This window comes from Topomyia yanbarensis, chromosome 1 (assembly GCF_030247195.1).
Source record: "Topomyia yanbarensis strain Yona2022 chromosome 1, ASM3024719v1, whole genome shotgun sequence".
Classification (NCBI taxonomy): Eukaryota; Metazoa; Arthropoda; class Insecta; order Diptera; family Culicidae; genus Topomyia; species Topomyia yanbarensis.
Genome location: NC_080670.1, coordinates 55672881 through 55678880, shown reverse-complemented (window position 1 = coordinate 55678880; position 6000 = coordinate 55672881). Strand labels below are relative to the sequence as shown.

General features: G+C 44.8%; 1 protein-coding gene across 1 annotated transcript in view; it reads left to right on the top strand.

Annotated features, from left to right (window-relative positions):
- Positions 1-335: 335 nt before the first annotated feature.
- Positions 336-6000, top strand: part of LOC131677641 (monocarboxylate transporter 12) — a 69729-nt gene continuing 64064 nt past the window's right edge. Inside the window, exon 1 of the mRNA XM_058957537.1 lies at positions 336-1088. The gene's annotated coding sequence lies outside the window, so the exon portion shown is untranslated. The remainder of the gene's footprint in view (positions 1089-6000) is intronic.

Below are 6000 nucleotides of genomic sequence, written 5' to 3'. Positions count from 1 at the left end.
TGTCAATACTCTCTAACATTACCAAAAAATATTGAACGTGGCTGCTTTTAATTTTCCCTGAGGCGATCAGCCTTGTTGAAGATCGCAATACTACTTGTTCTGAGTCATCATCTATTCATTGCCGGTACTGTAAACCCTACCTGCATGCACATGTATCGAAAGTAAATTTATGGCCCACATGCGAACGCCAGCGTCGTCTGCACCGTCGTTGTTTGATTACATATACACATATATTGCTTCAAGTTGTTGGAATTGACCGATGGCGACGGCGGCGGCGGCTCTGGATCAAAGTAGAATGAAACATTTTTTCGCACACAGAAAATAAACAAAAGTGTGCGAGCGAGTGGCCGGCCAACCGATCCGAGTCATTTATTGGTATACCTACATATTCGTTTCAGTGAGTTTGGTTCCGCTCCGGAATGACTTTTCAATACGTCGCTAGAGCTTGCCCGATTCGCATCGAAAGCGAGGACGCCGTCGCGACTGTCGGTCAGTGTGTTTAGGCTAGTGTGGAAGCCGAGCACAGACGTTTTTCCTCACACCTATACAAGCAAAAGCAAATCAGTGTAGGACTCCTTCGGAAAAAAGGGGATGGTTGGTGGTGCGTTTCGATCAGAACAGAACAAAGTTTTCCTGCGGCTGCTTCGGTCAGCAGCAACTGCTTGGCGGAGGAGATATTTTCTTTCGTTGTGGACATCTCAGTAACATCAAAGTGTTCTTCATTTGTTTCCTGTCAAGGTGCTAACTAGTAATAGTATAAAATACAGTGATTTTTCGCGTTTTAAGAGAGGTTTTCGTAGATTGTTCAAGCTTGCACGATCAGCTGATTTTTTTTACTCTTTCAAATTCTGGAACCGAAACCGAACTGTGCGTAGCCTAAAGTCTACAGTATTTACGTAAGCGGATCAGTGTGTGTTTGAAGCGGCGAAGAAAGCAGTTTTGGCGAATAACAGTTGTGTTCATAAATCACATCAGTGACGTTTGCCGGATAGTGCTGTGTTTTCGCGAGTGGAAAATTTTATTTGATTGACCATCGCTCGTTACATAAAAGCCTTGCATCTTTGAAAGGAAAAACAAAGTAACAGCAGGTACGTCAAACGTGTATGTCGTCTGGTAAAATTCGGTGCATTTGTGATCAGGGAGTGTGTGTGGCGGGGGTGGGGTGAAAAGCGCGGGCGGCGAATGCTTTGTGAGTGGCCCAGTTTTCCCAATGAATGAGAACGAATGAGGCGTGAATTTTGCGCACAAGATGAAGGGAATTATTTACCAGTAGCAGTCTACTGACAGGGCAGTGAGCTAGTTCGGGTTTTGTCATGTATAAACAGACGGGGGTGAGAATAGAGTAAAAAGAGTGATTCACCGTGACAGTCGTCGCCTGTCTGCGTAAAGTCGTCGGGCTCTATATGTACACAATCGTACCTGAAGAGTATTGACCCCGTAGGGGATTACACCCGGGTAGAGGAACGTAATATGAGCCAAGACTGGTTTTAACGAGACGTACGAAACTATCAATTATAGTGACTATCAATCAGGTAGGACCACTGGCTGGGCTTAATGAGGTTGTCTGTTTGTAATTTTGCACTCCATTTTAGTCCACCACGTTGCCAGCGTTGTTGCGACAGTGCGCATTAGCATTTTTGCCGCCGTTGTTGCGTATTTTCACGCGTAAACACACAAACTGACAAGGACGACTGATTGCGAGTCGTAGACTTCTTTGCGCGTGCTGTTGGCGGTAGATATTCAGAGAAACAGCTGAAGGTGTTGTTTGATATTCGGCGTCGTTGAGAGCGAGCAGGAAGTTTGGTTCGAGCGATGCTGTCAATTTCACAGAATATTCGTATTTTCGTGCTTTTTTTTTCTTTATTTGCGAAAATGATGAAATGGCTGCTGAATGACGAATGTGTTAGATGTTATTGCGTGTTTCCGTGTCCTGCTTTTTTTTTCAATTCGTTTATTTGATAAGTCAGGTTTGCGTTAGCTTAAAGGTGCCAATTTTGTTTTGTTTTACATTTTAAATTATTTAAACCAAGGGATTACATATTGATTTTTGAAATTAAACTAAGGCTAATTTATAGCTATACATATACACAAGGGGGTAGTATAATTTTCGTAAGATTAGAGGGGTCATTTAGTTTTTATGGCAATATGGTTTGACATTTTTAGCAATGAGATTATTGGAGCAAATAATGTTTAACTAAGGGGGAAAATTTTTACGACTATCTTAAAAGTAGAAATAATTAGAGGGCGTGATTAAATTTTGTAAAGATTCGGAGACATTAATTAGAGTTATTTTATGTGGTAGTAGAGTTGGGCATTTTCAACGAGATCATATAATATAATAGTTAAAACTAGAAAAGGCAAGAAGAGCTAAATGCTTCATGAAGATATTTGGGGGTAAGGGGTGTTACTTCTGTGTATAAGAGTCAGGGGAAGTAGGGTGGACAAACATGGCAGGGGGAGAACATTATTTCAGTTTCAGACTTCGGGAGATTAACGGATGGATTACAGAATCAGGGTGGTCTTCATCAGGAAGAATCATGTACTGGGATGCCGGGTGGTCGTTCTCGAGATGGCAGGGGTTTCTCCAGACGATTTCGTAGTGCGGCTCAGATGTTGATCGGCTACATTTCGAGTTGTGCGTGTGATGTTCGTGCTTTAGGTCCCGTGTTTGTTGGCTCATTCGACAGGGATGTTTTGTGTCGCCTTGGAGTCGCATCAAACCATCGTGGGTGTATGGTACAGGTGGAAGAGAGCGCTTCTGAGAATGATAAGGAAAAAGGGGCAGTTAAAGTTGGATATTGATGGTTTTTATGAAGGTGTATATAAGGGACATATAGAGGACATCGCGGCTTGCCAACACATCTCGAACCGGGACGTTGGGTGGTCTTCCTCGGGCCCGGAGGGTGTCCATAAGCCGAGACCTGGCGGAACTACTCGGTGCACGCCCAGACTATGTGCTCTATATCGTGATAACCGTCGCCACAAGCGCAGATACCACTCTCCACGAGCCCAATACGTCGGAGATGTGCATCCAGCGTGTAATGGTTCGCCATGAGTCGGGACATCACACGAATGAAGTCACGACCCACATCCATCCCCTTGAACCAAGGTTTCGTCGATACCTTAGGGACTATCGAATGTAGCCACCTTCCTAGCTCCCCATTGCTCCACGAGGTTTGCCAACTTTCGAGGGTTCTCTGATGAGTAATACTGAAAAATTCGTGGAAGCAAATTGGTCTTTCGTAAACGTCTCCTTCTAAGGCACCCACCTTAGCTAAGGAGTCCGCCTTCTCATTGCCCGGAATGGAGCAATGAGAAGGGACCCACACCAAGGTAATCTGGAAAGATTTGTCAGATAAAACACTCAGTAGCTCCCGTATTTTCCCCAAAAAATACGAGGAATGCTTTCCATGTTTCATCGAGCGAATAGCGTCAATAGAACTCAGACTATCCGAGACGATGAAGTAATGGTCTGCGGGTAATGTGTCAATGACTCCAAGGGTATACTGAATAGCAGCTAGTTCTGCGGCGTAAACTGAAGCAGGGTCACTGAGTTTGTAGGAGGCGGTGAACTTTTGATTGAAAATACCGAAGCCAGTGGACCCTTCGAGGTTTGATCCGTCAGTATAAAACATCTTAGAACAGTCGACTTCTCGGAATTTATTATAAAAAATATTTGGAACCACTTGTGGGCGTATATGGTCCGGAATTCCAATAATCTCATCTTTCATGGATGTGTCGAAGAAAACAGTAGATTCAGAAGTATTTATGAAATGCACACGGTTGGGATTGTAAGAAGAAGGATTAATATTTTGCGCCATGTAGTCAAAGTACAGGGACATAAAACGGGTCTGAGAATTGAGCTCAACAAGCCTTTCGAAATTTTCAATCACCAACGGGTTCAAGATATCGCATCGAATGAGCAATCGATATGAGAGTTCCCAAAATCGATTTTTCAGCGGGAGAACGCCCGACAGGACTTCGAGACTCATCGTATGGGTCGACTGCATGCACCCTAAGGTGATACGCAAACAACGATACTGAATTCTTTCGAGTTTGATGAAATGTATGTTCGCGGCGGATCGAAAGCAGAAGCATCCGTATTCCAGTACCGACAGTATCGTTGTTTGATACAACCTAATTAGGTCTCCTGGGTGGGCACCCCACCACGTTCCGGTTATTGTACGAAGAAAGTTGATCCTTTGCTGGCATTTCTGTTTCAGATACCGAATATGGCATCCCCAAGTACCTTTCGAGTCGAACCAGACCCCTAGATATTTTACTGTGAAGACCTGAGCTATAGTTTGACCCATTAATAGAAGCTGTAGTTGTGCTGGTTCACGCTTCCTAGAAAATACAACTAGCTCAGTTTTCTCCGTGGAGAATTCGATACCCAGCTTAATAGCCCATGCAGACAAATTGTCCAAGGTATTCTGTAATGGTCCTTGTAGATCGACAGCTTTGGGTCCCGTAACAGACACCACGCCATCGTCTGCAAGTTGTCTTAACGTGCAGGAATTGTCAAGACATTCATCAAAGTCGTTGACGTAGAAATTGTATAACAGGGGGCTTAGACATGAGCCCTGGGGAAGGCCCATGTAGCTAAATCGTGATGTCGATAAGTCACCATGCGAAAAATGCATGTGCTTTTCCGACAACAAGTTTAGTAAAAAGTTGTTTAAAGTCGCTGAAAGACCATGCTGGTGCAGCTTCTCTGAAAGAATGTTGATAGAAACTGAATCAAAAGCCCCCTTTATATCTAGGAACACTGATGCCATCTGCTCTTTACTAGCATAGGCCATTTGAATTTCGGTTGAGAGCAACGCAAGACAATCGTTCGTCCCTTTGCCTTTGCGAAAGCCAAATTGTGTATCTGACAGTAAGCCATTTGCTTCGACCCAATTGTCGAGGCGGGATAGGATCATTTTCTCGAACAACTTCCGGATACAAGATAGCATTGCGATCGGTCGATACGAATTGTGGTCGGAGGCTGGTTTTCCTGGTTTTTGGATGGCGATGACCTTCACTTGCCTCCAATCGTGTGGGACAATGTTAGCCTCAAGAAACTTATTAAATAAGTTCAACAAGCGTCTCTTGGCAGAGTCTGGCAGATTCTTCAACAAGTTGAATTTGATTCTGTCTGGCCCTGGAGCTTTATTGTTACACGACAAGAGAGCAAGTGAGAACTCCACCATCGAAAAAGGTGTTTCGTTCGCGTTATCGTGACGGGACGCGGCGCGGTAGATCTTCTGTGCCGGGGCGGAATCCGGACAAACCTTCTTGGCGAAATCGAATATCCAACGGTTTGAATATTCCACGCTCTCATTAGTACTGTTTCGATTTCGCATACGTCGGGCTGTTCCCCAAAGAGTGCTCATCGATGTTTCTCTCGTTAATCCGTCGACGAACCGGCGCCAATAACCGCGTTTTTTGGCTTTCATCAAACTCTTCATTCGCTTGTCTAACGTCGCGTACTGTCGAAAACTAGCGGGTAACCCGTCGTTCCGGAAGGTCTTAAACGCGGCGGCCTTCTCTGCGTACACGTCTGAGCACTCTTTATCCCACCAGGGATTGGGAGAACGTTTTTGTATGTTCGCGCCGGGTACTGGCTTAGTCTGAGCTTGATTCGCGCTGTCGAGAATCAAGCCAGCCAAAAAGCTGTACTCTTCCTCCGGAGGAAGTTCTTGAGTAGATTCGATGTTGTCGGATATCGCGGCAGCATAGCTCTTCCAATCGATATTTCGTGTGAGGTCATACGAAATATTGATTGTTTCCAATGGCCTTGAGCCGTTATTGATTGAGACTATGATCGGCAGATGGTCGCTACCGTGGGGATCAGGGATTACCTTCCACGCGCATTCTAACTTTAGCGAGGTCGAGCAAAGGGATAAATCTAATGCGCTTGGGCGCGCTGGTGGGGGAGGAATCCGTGTCATTTCACCCGTGTTTAGAATTGTCATGTTGAAGTTGTCGCAAATATTGTGAATTAAAGAGGAACGG